We start from the raw sequence: 18607 nt of genomic DNA, 5'->3' as shown, positions 1-18607 counted from the left end.
TACAACATTTCAAGAGCAAAGGAGAACTTGTAAGAACATAGTATGGATTAGATTGCTATTGAAACAATCAATGTTTGAAACTACAACAGAAAACTCATGCCATTGTTAAATCACATCCCTTAGATTCAGGGTCAGTTTTCAGAATATATTGGCAAGTATGTTCCATTCCTGGAAAATCTACAACTCATTCCTTAATTGTATTAGGAACCGATGAAAACAGACTTAGGAGGCTGAATGCTTCGATCTCAGTGAAACATGAAAGCACTTGTAAAATATTTCTTACCTTTCTACAAAAGCCGCTGAGTGAGTTTGCCTTGTAGCCTTCCACAGAAGCTGAGATCCTTGCCTTTGCAAAAGGCAGTTTACCGCATCAAGGTTTCATACCATCCAGCTTAGTATAGTTAAAAGATCATGGAAGCATCAAAAAAAGCAAGTGGGGGGGAAAAAACTTAGTATGTCATCATGTCGTCCCCAAAAAGTTAGAGCTTTCTCTGAAAATCCTGACCTTGATTATCACTTCCCTTTTTCACACTACGGGGAGAAACACAAGTAGAAGGTTGTCTTACACAGTAACAGTGCAAGTGGTTTTTGTTTGGGACCAGAGATGTGAGTGCCAGGAAGAGTTTTTTGGACTGTACACCTATATTAGCTACACATTACTCTCAGTGACAACTAAAAAGCTCTGTGTATTGTCACCTATTACAGTGCCAGACTCTGCATTACCAGCACAGTGATAATCACCAAAAGTCCTCCGGGCTGAACAGTGCCAGAAGCTTCACAGTTCTCTCTAGATAAAACAGAGGATTAGGAACAGAGATTCTAGAGAAGTCTCAAAGTAGTAGGTCTAGAACATTAAATACAGAAAGAACATCTTTGTTTCTTGATCAGCATCACAATCCATCATCAGTCATTCAGCAGAACAATCCTTTCTCTTTCAAGACAGTGGTCATGAGAGGTCTCTACAGGCTCAAGAAGGCTTTCCTAGCGTTTTTTAAAGAGAAGCTGAACCCATACAAACATGTATCAAAGCAAGCCACCAAGAAAAGTTACAAGTTGCAGGGACTTCTTCAAAAAACAAGAAGTTCCTGGTGTTTTATTCAGAAAGTCATTAGCACCAAACAGCAATTTAAATGAGCAATAGATTCCAAACAAGCCTCACACTAAAAGCAGCCATATAATCAATCATACACATCTGATCAGTAATTCTTTAATTCAAGCAAGTCAGAACCAAGAGGTGTCTGCACCCTTACTTCTTATTCTTCCAGCAACCTGGGCCAAGTACAACAGCTACTCAGGACAGATTTGTTCAGTGTGTCCAGACTGGCATACAAAACCCTTGAGAACAGAATCCAGTGAGCAGCAAAATCCTTTTGCCTTGCTATGACCACGTTTGAGATGTGCTGTTACTGACTCTTGTGCTCTGGTTTTCAGAGCTCAACCATTTCTGACTAGTCTTCCAACAATGTCATTCTCTTTGCATTAGGACATTCCACTTAGTAAGCTTTACGATATTTGAGTCTTGGACACAACTACAGTATTACTCACACATATCCTAGAAGTTATTCTCCAAAAATCAATTGATACTCTGAGTTTGGAGGCAAATAATTTGCAAATCTAATTTTAAAAGGGAAATGGCTAGCATACATAGCTGTTACAAACAGCTATATACCTCTGTTAATCAGGGATATATGAAAGTATAATGTAGTGGAAAAATTAATACACAAGCAAAGCTAATTCAGCCCAGCAGTTGCATTCTACAAGAAAAATAACCCTCTCAGTCTGTTTTACTGTTCAAAACGTCTGTGGTCTTGGTGTCAGGAGGCCAAGTAAGAATGAACCAGAATGAAATACAAATGTGTGCTTTTAACATTTATGTTTAGTATGGGTACTGACTATAGGACAGACAGCACTGGCTGTATCTGACACGCAATGTAATTTAGGAAAACAGTTAAGCACGGAGCCTAATTTGACAAGAAAAAGGTATTTTGAAATTAGTCTTAAAGACACAAAGCTCCATTTGAAATGTGTGTGAAGAAATAAGAAAATAAAACAATGGGTCACACTGCGCTATTACTTTTGTGTGGATTAGTGTGTGTGATTCCAAACCTGTAAAAGAAATTTTACAGTGCGGTTTAGTTTTCATCTGCAAGGTGCTGAATCGTAATTAAGTGTTTTAAAGAGCAACCTGAAGACCCATATTACTGTTCCTACCTCAGAGTAGAGTGGTTTCCACTGCCCCTACTAGCAACATCCACTTGCAAGAAGAAAGTCTCCACTTAGCATTAGATTTACTCCTTGAGTTATAAGAAGATATTTCTCGACATTTTTTCTGAGGACTTGGGGGAGGGAACAGAGCACTATCATACTACCCAGGAATATGGCACCCTGGTTATCTGCTTCCAGACAAGGCACAGGTTACACATTCCAGGTTCTTTTACTATCCATCTGCACTAAGGGCCAGATCCATACAGTAATGAAGAGAGGATAAAGTCATCTGTACAGACTGCAACACCACACACAGTATCTTTGCTCCTCTGAGAGCTCCTTAATAAAATAACAGATTTTTATCTGCTTTTTAAGATGGGACATTTGTCTTTGTAAGATGTTAGTGTTTTCTCCTTACCTACTGTAATAGAAAAGGCTTGTGATCAATAGTGTGCATACAGATAGGTAAATTAGATGTTATCAACAGTTTATGTTGATAGCATAATGCACATGGAAAGATGCTGGTAGCTCAGACCACCTATAAAGCATTACTATGGCTGTAGATAGTTAACAATGAATAGTCAGGGTGAATAAACAGCACCTTTGGTTTTGTGGTGTTCTCTTGCCATTTTGTTTCTACTATGTTTATTAATATCTGGTTAGGTATGCAGGTGTCAACTACATCACTGTTCCGAAATTTACCCTAGAATGTCAGTCAGATAAATTCCCACCTCTTATACCAAGAGAAAACCTTTGGAAAGGGATGAAGTATTCCTGCTAATGCTGGGACGTCAGCAACTCTATTCCCTGACCTTGTGGAAGGAAACGTTGGGTGGAGCAGGTAGCGCAGAGAAGAAATCCAGTTATAGAGCAATAGAAAAGTGACATCCTCTCCCAGAAGGAAAGCATGCCGACGTCAGTCAGTGGCAAGGACGTGCTTCCCACTGCCCCATTCCTTAGGGTAACAGATTACAACAGCTGCCAGATTAGCTGCTTTCTCCGTAAGGCAAGAGCTCCAAACCAACCACACACTGAATTGACATTTCTCCCCCGCAGGGAATCTCAAGGTAAAGAACCATGCTCGCAGTAACCACCTTTCAGTGAAAACTCCACAGTTTAGTTTTTCAACTTTCTTACGAAAATAGTTTCTATGAAAGACTGAAAATTGTTCTGAACACTTTCAAAGGGGCATTAATAGTCACAGAGGTTTTTAAGTCCTTAAAAAACATGGCTATGCAGAAGACTATTAGAGCACACAGAATATCCCCTCTAGATTAAATTCATAGACAGCATATAAAATAGCACATCACTATGCAGAATTACGGCTTTTGACATGAAGTCACAAGTCATTTTGCTACACCTGAACACAAAGGTACCAAGGACAAAGCACGTGCCCACAGCAGTTTTGCTTAAGCAGGACAGGGATCAAGGACAGCCACAAGAAAAGATGAGAGTGAGCATGAAGGGAAAGCAAACTTGTCTCCTCCTAGCACTGCACATCTCTGCAGAGTTCTGAGACTGCCAAAGATGAAGAAGCCACATCCTTGTGCCTTGCACACACTCCTACGTTCATCCTACTTCAAAGAAGCCACAAGGTTTGTAGGCTGAGATTGCAGCTTTTATTAAACCAACACATTATGAACTAGTATATTGGTCTAACACAAGATACTATCTCTGCATCCAACAAGATGCTACTTCTGCAGCCCTCATCTTGCACAGGGGAAGAGGATGACAAAGTCTGACACTTTAAAAATTCAGTAATTACTGACTGATATATTAAAGGTGCTATTTATAACTTATATTCAGCACTTTCTCCAAAGCTACTGCCCCAAATTTTCATCGCCATTAAAGATAAGCTTATCTTAAAGTGTGCATAGGAATTAAAATTAATACTAATTTACCCTGTTATTCTCAGTGAACAGCAAAAGGAGAAACATTGTTATTTGGAAAGTAAATAGATTAAAATCAACTAGGGCATAGCAGAGAAAACCAATAGCTACACTTGGGGGTGGGAGGGGTAGAAGAGATCTTTAAGATACTCTTGGAACATACACATTTTAAGTTATCCACTACAGCAGAGTCTTTTCAGATGAGGTAAAAGCAAAAAACCAGAGCCTTCAGCATATTATAACTGTGCAGTAAAATAAGCATCTTGCATCAGTTTAAAAGGGATCAAAAAATCCCTGAAGTATCTATTATACAGTCATTACACAGTGTCTGTAATAAGCAGCATTACCATTGCTGAACATTGCAACTACATCTGCTTCTTATTTAAATGTGTTTACAAATATCATATTTACTCTTTTTTCACAGATCAACAGAAATTTGGTGTACAGGTGGCAAAATTCATTACATACAGGTACGTAAATAGTACCAAGTATTTTAGGCAGAACTGCAGCACTGCACTGGAGGAACTTCTTATCACTATGCACTTTGCACAGAAAAGAAAATTTACTTACAAAAGCTTCAACTGAAAAGAGTTTATTTTACTGCTCTCCACAAAACATACAGAATCTGTTTCTCAACTTTCATGAACCTTTAAAAGCCATTTTGTCTTTCAGAATTGTTTTCTTCTATAAAAGGACTATAATGTAGAACTGAACATATCATAAGTAGCTTTCCCCTTCCAACTTTCAAAAAAGCTTACACCTGTTAAAAATGTTACACCCGCACTTTTAGAGAAAGGCAGTATTACTTAAATTTTATTTTCAATATATCTGGCAACAGTTAAAATACAAATGTAATTCACTTGCAAATCATACAGGAGAGAAACAAAAAACAGGAAACATCCTGCTGTGTTGAGCAGTTCCAAGAAAAAAAAGGGGGGAAGAAAACAAAAAACATACACTTAGATGAAGAGCTTATCCTTCACACCTCTGCTCTTAGAATAGAAACCCAAAACTTTGTTTGCAAAGCACTACTTTTCCAGTAGTCACTGAATGTTTTAGAATTCTGACCTTCCAGCTGGCATCTAGATCCAGCTCAGAGTTGGTGGTGACCACATTGTCCTACTTCCAGCCAGGACAGGGTTAATTTGTGCAGTAGTCAGGAGGGGACACTGCTATGACACAGAGGTTATTCTACACCATCTTCCAGGGATGGGAGAGTCCATCCCTTCTGGGTCCCACAGTATGGCACAGAGAACAGTCACATGTTATCAGGGGTTTCCCAAGATGAGCAATCACTGGTGAATCAGCCACCTCTTTCTTGCACCCTCTGCCACTTGTATTGTTGCTGATACTGTTTGATGTCTTATTGATGTTTCCAGCAAATTCTCATCTCAACATGTGATCTTTACCTTTTGTGCCTCCAATTCTCCTCTCCATCTTGCTGCAGGGGGAGGAGTGAGCAAGCAGCACATGGTTTGGAGTATTTCAGCGGGAACACAAAGTGGAGAATACCATTTATACACCACAACGCACATATAAACTACTCACTTACACCCTGTCAGCCCAGGGATGCAGCACCCACAGCACCCCACAGTTTGCCCACAACCAATGAAGTTCTGCTCGTGGAGAGAAACCAAGAAAAGGTCAGCACACAGAATGAAGTATCTTAGCATTCCTCCAGGCCAGAATTAGTGTATGATTATTTACACTACATCTGAACTGTGACTGACACAGAACCAAATAGTACTAGACACACAAAAAGCTCTCTCAAACACTTCCTTTACAGCATTCCATAAAAGTTTACAAACACATGTATTCATTCATCAATCCCTAATTAGTTTTACTTTACAAGTGCCTTTAAACCCTCACAAGTCCTAAGAGTCAAAGAGTGAGAATTACTGTCCACTGCTTTGTTTTTAAAGGAAATACAAGTGCTAATGCACTGAAAAATTACATGTCCTTCAGATTTCGTCTAAAAGCAATATTAATATAACAGTAAGTTAGTTTAAAAACACTTTTCTAATTAGCCAAACAAAATTCCCAGGCTTGAGAAAGAATACCTGCAAAATCTAGAATAAATAATATAAAGGACATTATCTATTGATACAATGCAAAGACAAAGAAGATAACTGCTAGGACCAGATTTCCTTCATCCTCCCAAGAGACTCTGCAAAATATATGAAACACCATAATGATGTTCAACACCTAATTTTATCTTTCATTAGGGGGTCTATTCATAGTCCTGATCATCACAAGGAAGTTACCTATAGGTCTTAGACTAAATTCTGCCATAATATAAATCATAGTGTATTGCAGTTACAAATTGAAGAAATTATTCTGGATTATCAAAATTGTGCTTTTTAGCCAACAGAAGTAAATTTTTTTTTTCCTCCTGCTCTTTACACAGACACAACAGAAACAAACATTTACCCAAATACATCATTGTTGCTATTCCTGAGGCTTTGAACAGAAGTACCTAACCTGAAGGACAAACAGCAAAAACCTTACAAGGGAGACTAGAATAAACACATCCAGAACCACCCAACACACATGTAACCTAACCCAACTTCAATACTAAATCACTTTTATTCCAACACATTCTCAGCCTGACTACAGCTGTGGAAGGGAAATGTCTGCAACTGCAGTACCATGGACAGTGTATGGAAAAGTTCACAGAATCACAGAATATGCTGCGTTGGAAGGAACCCATCAGGATCATCAAGTCCAACTCCTGGTACAGTGCAGGACACCTCAGGAGTCACACCATGTGCGTGAGAACATTATCCAAACGTTACCTGAATGTGCCATTGACAACTGTGCACTCCATACAGTCTATCCCTTCCACTACACACAATGCCACCCTCCCCCCTGCCCTTCTGCCCTGCCTATCCCTCCTAAAGAGCCTGTAACCATCCAACAGGGCATTCCAATCATAAGACTCATTCCACCAGGTTTCACTTATGCCAATATCAAATCTCTGGGACAGGACCAAAGCTTTGAGATAGTCTTGTCTGCTCGTCATGCTGCCTGCATTGGTGTAGAAATATTTCAGGTGTAAAACTTTGTAACCAAACATCTCCTGAAGCAGATTGAGGGATACCATTAGTGCTCATTTTATCAAGTTTTGGCACACCATTCCATTGCTCATCGCTGGCAAGCCTCATTTTCCCATTCCGTCTTGAGCATTTCCTCATTGAATCTTTAAGCAACCAGCTTGAACTTTAAGAAAACAAACATCCTGTGTCAGTGCAAAAGATTCAGAGATTCTGCATTACATTCATAAACTTCAGTATAACACCAAGAAGCACCTTTAAGTTTTAAAAAAAAACTTTCCTGCATTTCCACTGAAGTCCCACTATCTGCTTTAAGTCTATTAATACAGAATCACTGAATGGCCTGGGTAGGAAGGGACCTTAAAGATCATCATCTAGTTCCAACACCCCAGCCATGAGCAGCAACACTTTTCAACAGACCAAGTTCCTCAGAGCTGCATCCCTCCTGGCCTTGCATACTTCTAGGGATGGAGCATCCACAACTTCGCTAGGCAACCTGTGCCAGTGCCTTACCACCCTCACAGTAAAGCATTTTTTTCTAGTAGCTAAGCTAAACCTACTCTCAGTTTGATTGTCACTATATGATCCTGTAAAAAGTCCCATTTCCACCTGTCTTTTAGGCTCCCTTCAGGTACCATAAGGCTGCAATTAGGTCACCCTGAAGGCTTCTCTTTCCTAGTCTGAATAATCCCAGTTCTTTCAGCCTTTACTCATACGAGAGGTGCTCCAGCACTCTAAACCTCTTGGTGGCTCTCCTCTGGACACACTCCAACAGGTCCATGTCCTTCCTGTGCTGAGGACCCCAGAGCTGATGCAGCACTGCAGGTGGGCTCTCACCAGAGCAGAGCAGAGGGGCAGATTCCCCTCCCTCACCCTGCTGGACACGCTGCTTTGGATGCAGCCCAGGACATGCTTGGCTCTCTGGACTGTGAGCACACATTGCTGATCATGTCCAGCCTCTCATCCATCAGTACCCCCAAGTCCTTGTCAGCAGAGCTGCTCTTGATCTGCTCATCCCCAGCCTGTGTTGATACGCAGGGCTGCCCTTACCCTGTTGCAGCACCTTGTGTTTAGTCTTGTTAATCTTCATGTGAGTTTATAGGCTCATCACTGATTTTTAGTTTCAAACTCCAACATCGACAATTTTATAACAATGAAGTTGAGGATGGTTACAGTTTTCTGCTGCAGAATCATAGAGTAATTCCGGTTGGAAAACATCTCTAGGGTTCTCTACTTGACCTCCTTCTCAAATCAAAATCAGCAAAATAAGTCTATATTACACCATGCTTTATTAAGTTGGGCATCAAAACATTCAAAGCTGAACACTGCAGAAGCTCTTTCACCTGTCCCAGCAATCGTCCCACTCCTTGGAGAAACATGTTCTTCTTAATGTAGTTATTTCAATGCATGCCCACTGTCTCCTGCCTGCCTTCTGCACACTGCTATGAAGAGATTGGCTCAGTATTCTCAATAGTCTGTGTGTAAGTAGTCCAAGGCTACCATTAGTTCCTCCTGCTTCCTCCAGGCTTTTCTGCAGCCTGAGGATGCATTTCCCTAACTGCAAACAGAATAGCAAACTCCTACTTCTTATACATATCTGCTAGATTTAAAGTCTTTCAAAACAAACACAAAGTTTTGATTCAGAGCAGCTGTTATCTTTACCCCTGCACTTCCCCAGACACAACTGCAGGAACTAAGACCTCATACTAAAATCTGCTCTAGTACAAGCTAAAATGAGTTATACACACGTCTTCTGGGCTCACTATAACCCCTCTCTAGGATGTACATCAACTCTAAGGAGGGCATCTACTGTTCAGCCTGCAGCTCAGTTTCTAAACTAGAATTAAAAGTTATGGATGAACTTCTGAAACAACTCACTGAAGAGTTGTAGTTTTACAAGCTCATTTATTTATACACACACACACAGAGATACTTATGAAGAAAGAAAGATGCTTTCAACCGAAGGGGAGAAAAAAAAAAAAAAAAAGACCAAACCAACAACCAAGCCTCAAAGATCAGAAATAAATCAGGAAGGAGAATAATAATACATTATTAGGGCTGCTGTCTAAACCATTGTTACAAAGAAAAAGCATGAATGAAGACACCAGAAGCACTCCAGCATCTGAAGCAATTTCTGGTAAGGTATAGTACCCTACTGACAATTACATGCAGAAGTTCCTGTATCAGTCTTCCCAATCCTCCAAAGTTACTTAACAGACTAACAATAAGATATTTCAGGACAGCAAGAGTTTTTAAGAAAAAGTCACTCTTTGATGAAGCAAGTAACAGCAAGAATTATTAACTACTGGAAAATCCATGTCATGACTAGTCAGTTAAAAAAATTACCAGAGACGGGGGAAGGAGTGAAGAAGAAGAAATGCATCCAAAGATTTACTTCATACCTCCTATCAGTAACTGAGATGTGTTTCAGTAAGGATGTGTTTCAACCTTACTTCTCAAAAGAAAAGGTGGAGGGGCTACAGATACTGGAAGAAGCAGTGATGCTTCCTTAACAGAAAAAAAAGGCAAATTCTCCACAGACCTCCACATTTCTCTGAAAAACCCACATTGTATACTTCATTTGCAGCTGAAGAGGAGCAAATATGCCAGAGTGTACTCCTCATCCAGCCTATTGAAAAAAATCCATACAAATAAAATAAACCCTTGCACAGGTTTAAAATAATTCTTCAGAATCCTTGAGAAACTACCAAGAAATACAGGGAACAAGAAGGACTTGGTCAGCCTCTTCAACCTCATCCTAAAACTTGTGAAACAGCAGCCTCTGCCCCCAGATTCACTCTCAGCCATCCACACTCAGCATCTCTACAGCCACGAATGGAAAAAAGCAAACTTGACTTCTGCAAAAAGTGACAATGCTTGTCCCTCACTACAGAGGGTGTCGATTCAGGAGAGGCAAGTCAGTTTAAACCACAGGTGAATGAACACTGAACAACTGGGAGATAGAACACTATTTGTTGAATAACTACCTGCAGCCCCCACCATAATAAAGACATGGAACTGTTTAAGCAGCTGCAGAGAAGGACCACAGATGAGCAGAGGGCTGCAGTATCTTCCTGTTGAGGTTGTTCAGCCTGCAGAGAGAAGGCTCCAGGGAGATCTGAATAGCAGCCTTCCAGTATCTAAAGGGGGCCTATAATAAGTATGGAGAGGGACTCTATCAGGAAGTGGTCCTGGGACAGAGGACAAGGAGTAAAAGTTTTAAACTACAAGAAGGTAGATTTAAATCAGCTATTAAGAAGAAATTCTTCACAATGAGGGTGGTGAGGCACTGGAACATGTTGACCAGAGTTGCTGTGTATGTCCCATCCCTGGAAGCGTTCAAGGCCAGGTTGGATTCAGTTTTGAGCAGCCTGGACAAGTGCAACGTGGCCATGCCCACAGCAAGGGTGTTGCAATGAGGTATCTTTAAGGTCCCTTCCACACCAAACCATTCTGTAATCCTATGAACTAGTCTATACTTTCCATTTTAAACCCAAGGCAACACAGAAATGCATTAGAACTTAACTGCATTTAGGCAGTGCTCAAGGCAGAAAACCGAAATACTACAAATTAAGGCTGTGATCCTACAAATATTTAAGTAGTACACTGTACCCAATGGAATAGATCTACTGACAAAAAATGAAGTTACAGAACATGTTTGAAACAGAGAAATAAGCCTACATTTGCAATATCAGCTTCAAAAATGTAAATTCATTAAAACAATTCCCTACCATTAGCACTGCTGTTACACAATGCAAGTCTTAATATGTAAATACACAAGGCACAGTCCAACTGTAAAGACAGAAGTTTAACACGTACAAGCCCATTTCCACTTTAAAGAGACGTAACAGTTACACCTAGGTATCCACACTTAGAATTTTTCTAGAGTGAAAAAGCAACTAAAGCAGTAGCCCCTATAGCTAGTAACTGCAAAGCCTGGTGGAAAAAAATGAGTGAACCATTTCAGCTTTTTCTTGATGTGTATCTGGGAGGTAAAGCCGATTCCAAATATAGCACACGTCCTGTGCTCAAATTTGTGGCACTATCTGAAAGTAAGTGGAAATGAGGCCTGTGGCTTATTTCTTCTTTCATGCTGGAAATGACAAAGGGTGAAGCTTCTCTAAAACCTGAAATTCTCTAGCACATAATTCAAGACAAAGTATCTCTTTTATAAAACAGTTGGATAACACAAAAGGTATGTCTCATTAAAATGCAGTATCAAATAAATCAAATGATCTATCAGTTCTATTAGCTGAAGAAAACAACTAACTTAGAGTTCAATATGGAAAGTAAGAATACTATGCTTAAGACATCATCTACTTCAGACAAGAGCAGGATGCTGTTTCAATAACATTCACTGACTTCTGAATCAATAGAAAATAGCAAAAACATCTACCATGTCACAGTCACACTCAGTAACAGTTTGGGACTGGCTTGGCTTCTACAGAAAACAGCTACAATTTTACTTTACTTTCCATTTTGTAATTTAAAACATGAGATTTATTTCAAAAATCAATTCAATCATTTCATGAGAAGCACAGAAAAGCTTCAGAGAGTGGAAAAGCCTTCTAATCATTCATACTCCACACACCTGCTAGAAATCCAAAAAGGTAGCTGCTCTGCACAATATTCACTCACATCATACATACCCACTCCCACACATCTGGTACACAAGCTACAATTGCCTGCTTCTACTTTTCAGGGAAATACATACATATTTGTTACTAAAAAACAAGGTTGAAGAAGATCAAGACCCGCACTGAGGGAAGCACCTTTATCGCAATGAGGAACAGAACGTGCTTGAAGATAATCTATATGCTGTAGTAAACAAATTTTAGAGACAGCCACATATAGAGGAATTGCCTTAGAAGAAAAAAGGAAAGGGAGAACAATGAGAAGTAACAGCATCAGCTTCCACAAATTTAAGTAGGATGTGTAGTATTGGTTTTATATAAATCCCTTCTCCTGCTACCTCCACTACCTGGAGCTGCATTAACTCAGGCAGCTGAAGTTAAGGAGCCATTTGGTAAATACAAAGTGCTGAATGAAATCCCAAACAAACAATTTGTCAGACTGGGACAAGTATATGTTACAAAAAGCACAGAAGTTCAAGCTGACTGCAAATACACTTGCCCAGCACATCCTTTAAATGCTGTGGCTTTTTAATAGTAAGAGACAGGTCTTACCAACCAAGAGCAGCCAAATGCAGTTCTTTTGGAAAAGCCTAAGCCCATATGAGATGCAAACTAACCAAAACCCATAAGAAAATCAAACAACTGCCTTAAGAGAACAAAGAACTGTCTGATAGATTTAAGTTCCTTTAAATATAGAAGAAACAAAATACAAAATGAAGACATTAAGGATGCCTCAGAAATGTTTATGATGTCAGCTCTGAGGAGATGCTCTCCAGTATGACTTTATATTTAGCAAATTTGAAAAAAATGCAACAAAAGCCCAAATAAAACAGAGTGACACTGAGTTCACCTCCTTCCTTATACTTCAGTTCTTTGAGTCCACCACAGGTCTCAGGAAAAAATGGTACAGTGGAAAGATAGTGCACTGCACCTCTATAGAAGTTACCTTCACCATGCTTTCAGAGATGACACACACTGAATATAACAGAAACAGCAGCTGGTAGTAAGTGGCTCATTTATTAAGAGTGGATGACTACAGCACAGCAAATGCCAAAAGGAACCTGTCCCTCCCTCTCACCTCATTACACCAAATTAGATTTGTTTGGAAACAAATTTTGCTCACCTCTGGTCAATATATATGTGCAACCAATTTAAAAAAAAAAAAAACAACCTCATGATAGCTGGTGTTAATTATGAGCAGAGACAGAATAACCATTTTACTTCAAAAGTGCCTGGTTTCTGACTTTTCATTTGACTATATTCTGTGCAACTATGCTCCAAAAAAGAGCCATGTGCCACTGCAGTCTTCCTTATAAAGACGGCTGTATAGCGTTCTCTTTTTGGTCACTGAAGTCAAAAGCAAACAGCTGGTCTCCCATAAAAAGATACTACAGAACCAATCCTCAGCAGTTTGTGCTCAAGGTATCGTGTTTTCTGAAGACTGTCAGTCGTGGTCACACAACACACCTGGCTCTCACCAAGTTTCACTATGCTATGTATTTATACAGTAGTAACCAGAGGAATAGTTCTCATACAAGGTATGCTCCTGTCCCACCCCCAGGGGATCACAAGCCTCAAGTTAAATCAGAATGAGACCATGAGCAACAAGTTTAAGAAATCAATGGCTCTAAAAGGACTCAATTAGAGGAGGAAGCCATTACACTCCTGAAGACATGAGAATGGACCTACCTTTATGCATGCTTACAATTACAACTACTATTCAAGACTCAAATGAAATTGTAATTCAGTCAGATGATGACACTATCCATGTGCAGAAGATAGCTTGATGAGTATAAGAGCTGCTATTTCCTTAAACATCCCAGCTGTTCTTCCGTATTTTTAATGTACGCTAACAGTTATGTAAAGGAAAACCAGCAATCATCATCTGGTTTCAGACTTACCACCTATGTTCTAGAAACAGTTTGCCACTAACTACGAAACCACAACATTAATATGTTAAATATATGCTTTACTAAATGAAAGGATTAGCAAAGGAGCTTACAAAGATGGGAAGAAGCTCTAACTTTGATAATGCGGTTCCTCAGTTATAAATTCTTGACCCTTAACCTAGGATGGTGTTTCATAAAAGGAAAGACTACCTTCTTAGGAAAAGGGATTCAACTTGCAAAACGATCAAGAAACACATGCATGAAGGCTCCTTCAGAGGAGCAGCAGTTACATGATAAATGGCAGTAAGATTAAGTCACTAGACAAATTGGATTAATGCTACTGGGCCTCTCTCATTCAGACCAGTGTGTTTAACGTAACTTCAGGAGTTTAGGGGCCCCTACAGTTCACACTGATTGAAGGAAATGCATTCAAATTAACTATTGGGCATGCTGACCTATAAACACTAATTTTGACCTAGCAAGTTTTGGCCTTTTAGTTTATGCTAGTTTAAGAGCTCTCAGGGGATGCATTTTATGAATGAGATCCTGAAGACTAATTCTAGATTTCATTCAATTAAAAAAAAAGTCACATGCAATGAAGCAGGAACTATTCAAAGACAGGGAATAGTTTCTATTTTTGCAACGTCCAACAGCCCAAGGTAACATCTACAGATCACAGAGAAGCTTTAGGTCTCTAACTGACAGGCACAGCTATAGCTACACATATCTATCTTCATTCATTATATCTGGAGAGAAGACAGAGAAAGAAAAAAAGGTAGCTCTTCCCTATCCTGGTTTTTCTACATTTCTAAGCAGTAATAGAAAACAGAAACAGAACACAAAAACTCTGAACAGCTATCACATGCTTACCTATCTGGGACATAACCTTCATCAAAACTTCTATCACAAACTCCCCCAGGTTGGCAGTTCCAACACACATATAAATATAATTTAATTACTTCCTCCCAGTCCTGCACTCAAATTGTATTTTTTTTAAGACAGCAACTTACTGTAACATGCAAGAGACAGGTTTAGAAATAAAAGAACTACTCCACCTGCAAGTACAGTATTTCACACTTAAGGTGTCTTAGCTCACGGATCTTGGCAATTTAAAATTAAGATACACTATCCAAACAGAATCCATGTTAAATCTATACTGGCGAAAGAAACTTTAAACCAAAATATAACATGAAGCCTGCTTTCAAATAAATCTCATCTGTCGAATTCTGTGTTCCCAAAACAAATTAACCTGGAAAATTGTTCCTATGCAGTGTATTTTATCCTATAATGAGTAAGATTGCTACCCTTTTAGTTACTACTCTTGCGTATCAAATCTTACATGGAAGAAAACATTTAAGAACATCCACACTGGGAAAAATAAATGCCCTTTCTGTTAAGCAAGGAAAAGATTAGACCTCAGTAGTCTGAAACAAGCACTCTGCCACAAAAAAGGCCTAAAAATGAGCCAAAGTAAAACCTGGGGTGAAGCACTACTTGAAAATCACAGTAAACATATCTGTCACATTTTCTGGCCATTCCTACAAAGCTCACGTGATTCTGTTCCAAATTTTAAGAATTCATTAGAAGTTAGTAGTGAAGACAGAAGTGTGCTGCCATTTTTGCAGTTTCTTCCACTTAATTTGTTTTGAAAAAGGAGAACAAAAGCCACCAAACCCCAACAACACAAAAACACTACTCCAAATATCTAGTGCTAATAAGTGATTCTTGCAATCAAATACAAAATATTGCAATATTCCCCTCCAGCAATGAAAAGCTGCTAAGCTGTGAAAAGTAAAATAGTCAAAGCCCAGAAAGGGACGGTCCAAGAACCTGCACTACAACAAGGGATCCTCCATCTCACAACCAACATATACAGAAGTACAAATACTTTACATCAGATTTTGTAGTCAACTGAAACCCACTTCATATTAGGCATCTATTCCTCTCAAGACAACAGTGAGATAGAAGAAACAGATCCTGGGATAACAGTATGTTAGAAAGCTACTCACAGTCAGATGAAGCGTTCCCTTCTTCCCTTGCAAGAAAACAGAACCAGATTCAAATCAGACAGCATTGATCAGAAAACAAGCCTTAGCAAAAATCCAAGCTCCCTTTCCACCAAGTTCAATACAATGTTTGCTTGATCCCTGCATCCACCTTTACTTCTAAATCGGTGACTAAAGGATAAAAAAAATTCCCCTTATGCTGACCCCGACCTATCTTTCCCCAATTTGAAAACTAGCAACAGATGAAATACCTTTAAAATACACAAATGATTGATTAATCATTATGAAATGAACACTGGCATATTCTGCTCCAGAATAGAAATACTGTACATGGCTGTCAAGATACACAGGAAAGGATGAGAAGTGTCATTCCCTTAGCCTGTATTTGTCCTTACAGCTTTGGATGCCAGCTTCCTCAGGTTGTTAGAGCACATGCATGTGATTTATGAATACCTTATTCCGTACATATGTGTTTAGAAAATACTTGCAAGTTCCATTTAAATAATGATAGACTTCTACAAGAAATACCTTGGAGTTGTCATGCCCCTAGAACAGCCAAGTGGAAGGAAAGAAAATAGAACATATCACCACAAAACTTATTGATCTTAGTGTTTAAACTGGTGATTTCCACATAGTACTAATTCTTTCCCTTTGAGCTGATGCAGCCAGCCTAATAACAGCCAACCAGAAGTCAAATCATGTATTCTGAATCTCACTAAATTTGTATAATCTTGGATACACTTCTGAAATAAGGAAATGATAAAGATTCCTTTTACAAACTCATACAAGAAAAATGCCATTTGACAAAACCAAGCATAACAAAGTTTCTGGTATGACAGAAAAAACCTGCAGTTTGATAAAAACATGCACCTAACTGAAATGCATACATGCTTTTTCTTACAGAGCTTACACTCATATTTCCTGAGAAACACTTGTATTGCCCTCCCAATTTACTTACAGGAAGAAGGAGAAAGTCTGAGCAGCAGCTCAAGCCATACCAAACCATTTGCTGTTATACTGAATTTTCCAAGTCTGGAAAGTGTTTACAATTGTTAAAACGTTAACAAATGTTAACCAATCTCCTAAAGGAATAAATTCTTAGACCATTCTCCATTTCAAGATGAGGGCCCAGAGGGATGGGGGCTCTATTTAATCATAAAGCTGTAGCTCCTCACACTGTTTCCATCCAATAAAAAGGGAAGTAAGCAGGTAGAAAGACACACACTGCAAAAAAATAAAGCAAGCATGAACATCTTTCAAGAGAAAAAGCATTCAGGATGTTGAAGCAAGGTAAGTTATGCAGTCTTTCACGTACAAACTTACTCAAGCTATCTCAGCAATACTGCACAACTGCAAGTGGGACAAGAGGTGGTTTATACAACCTAAGACACTATTCACCATGTGAAAGTTTAGGAACCCTTGACCCTAGCAGTCTTGCTGAGCAAGTAATTTCCTTTCAGCACGTGTTAAGGCCTTTAGATCAGCCTCATCTTACCAGAGCAACCAAGGGCCAAGATGCAATCTGTGATCAGCCACTTAACAGTTACCTCTGCTTACAGAGCGGTCTATTTGAAATGATCTCATTTATTTCAGAGAGGCAGGTGAGATTTTGAGAAATAGTTACCAGAGTTAAGCCTTAAGGGCCCATACTTAGGATCTTGGTCAGAGCAATTTCGAAACATTTAACTCACAAAGAGTATTTGTACATAAGTATTATTTTTAATTAAATAAAAAAGCCACATACTTGTGTATACTTTCTCACCAGCTTTTTTAATCCAAGCCTTTTATTTAGTGGGCACTCTAAGGATGTTCTGAAACTTTCTGAGGTACCAAGAAACTAGTAGAGCACTATTCCTGACAGACACTCACCACCTTTTCTCTGTAAAGAGAAAAGCTGTTAGGATCCTCCAACAGTCATAATTTTAAAAGCTAATAAAGAGGCACCTGAAGAAACACACAAGTGAAAAGAAGACATAATTTTATCATTGTATTCCCCCTTTCCAAAACAACCTTTTCCCCTAAAATGAACTTAGTTTGCAATTCAGCCAAGTTCAACTGCCAAGCATTTCTAAACACTTGTACACATTCGTCTTATGAAATGGAAATGCTATCACAGAATTCCAAAAGCCAAAGGTGCAGCACAGCTGAATCCTAGACCACATTATTACAGAGATGCTAAGAAACTAGCAGTATATTTGACTGTTTGTAGGCCATCTGAAACTAATTCACCCTCTTGAGTCAAACAGCTGTTTTATTTGCTGCTCTTAATAAGCTTGTATTTTATTTTCTCCCTTTCCTTTTTAAGCAGTGAAAGGGGCTAGAAAAACAATTTCATTCTTCTACATATTCATCTTTCAGTATGAGTGCTCTTCTGTTAGCGCCAGACACCATGTTTACATGAATATGAAGTCAAAGTACAGGGCTGTTCAAGTCAAGACATTTCAAAACTAAAACAAAATACAGACAGTTAAAACACAGTGAGTTAGAAACCTGTACAGCCTCAGTAAACATGTGACTGGCCAACATTAACTTCTAAAACTTTTGGACAGGAGTTAGCCAACATCTGCAGGTCTAGAGTTTCCCCAACTTTAACTAGCTGATAGGTTTTGCTTACATTAACATATGCTCTGCAGAGAATTACTTCTCCTATGAATGACATATTTGGTATTACCACACTGACAGAAGCATACAAGCCATGGACAATTAAATCCTTTCTGGTATAGTAACAAAGCATTTTAAGGTAATTATCTAGTGTATTTTCCCTCCCCTGTACTGTACATACGAAGGCACCGGCAGCTCACTTTTAAACGGGCAGGTAGAGCTGTAGGACCACCGCTGGAAGTAAGATGAGCACTCCTACACAGCCTTGTCATTTGCTTCTGCTAATACACAAAATGGAAAAAGCTTCTAGGATTTTGCAAGGAGGAGACA

The 18607-nt window shown here is 39.1% G+C and overlaps 1 protein-coding gene across 5 annotated transcripts in view; it reads right to left on the bottom strand.

The window, feature by feature from the left end:
* The window catches only part of CNOT4 (CCR4-NOT transcription complex subunit 4), a 77108-nt gene that overhangs the window by 57450 nt on the left and 1051 nt on the right, over positions 1–18607 (bottom strand). The window contains exon 2 of one of the 5 annotated variants that reach the window (XM_085047329.1): positions 18478–18558. The exons of the other annotated variants lie outside the window; for them this stretch is intronic. The gene's annotated coding sequence lies outside the window, so the exon portion shown is untranslated. The remainder of the gene's footprint in view (positions 1–18477; positions 18559–18607) is intronic. 5 annotated transcript variants of the gene reach the window in all.

The sequence above is a fragment of the Lichenostomus cassidix genome, chromosome 1Aa (genome assembly GCF_008360975.1).
Source record: "Lichenostomus cassidix isolate B80296 chromosome 1Aa, HeHo_3.0, whole genome shotgun sequence".
Classification (NCBI taxonomy): Eukaryota; Metazoa; Chordata; class Aves; order Passeriformes; family Meliphagidae; genus Lichenostomus; species Lichenostomus cassidix.
This window is presented reverse-complemented; position numbering and strand designations above follow the sequence as displayed.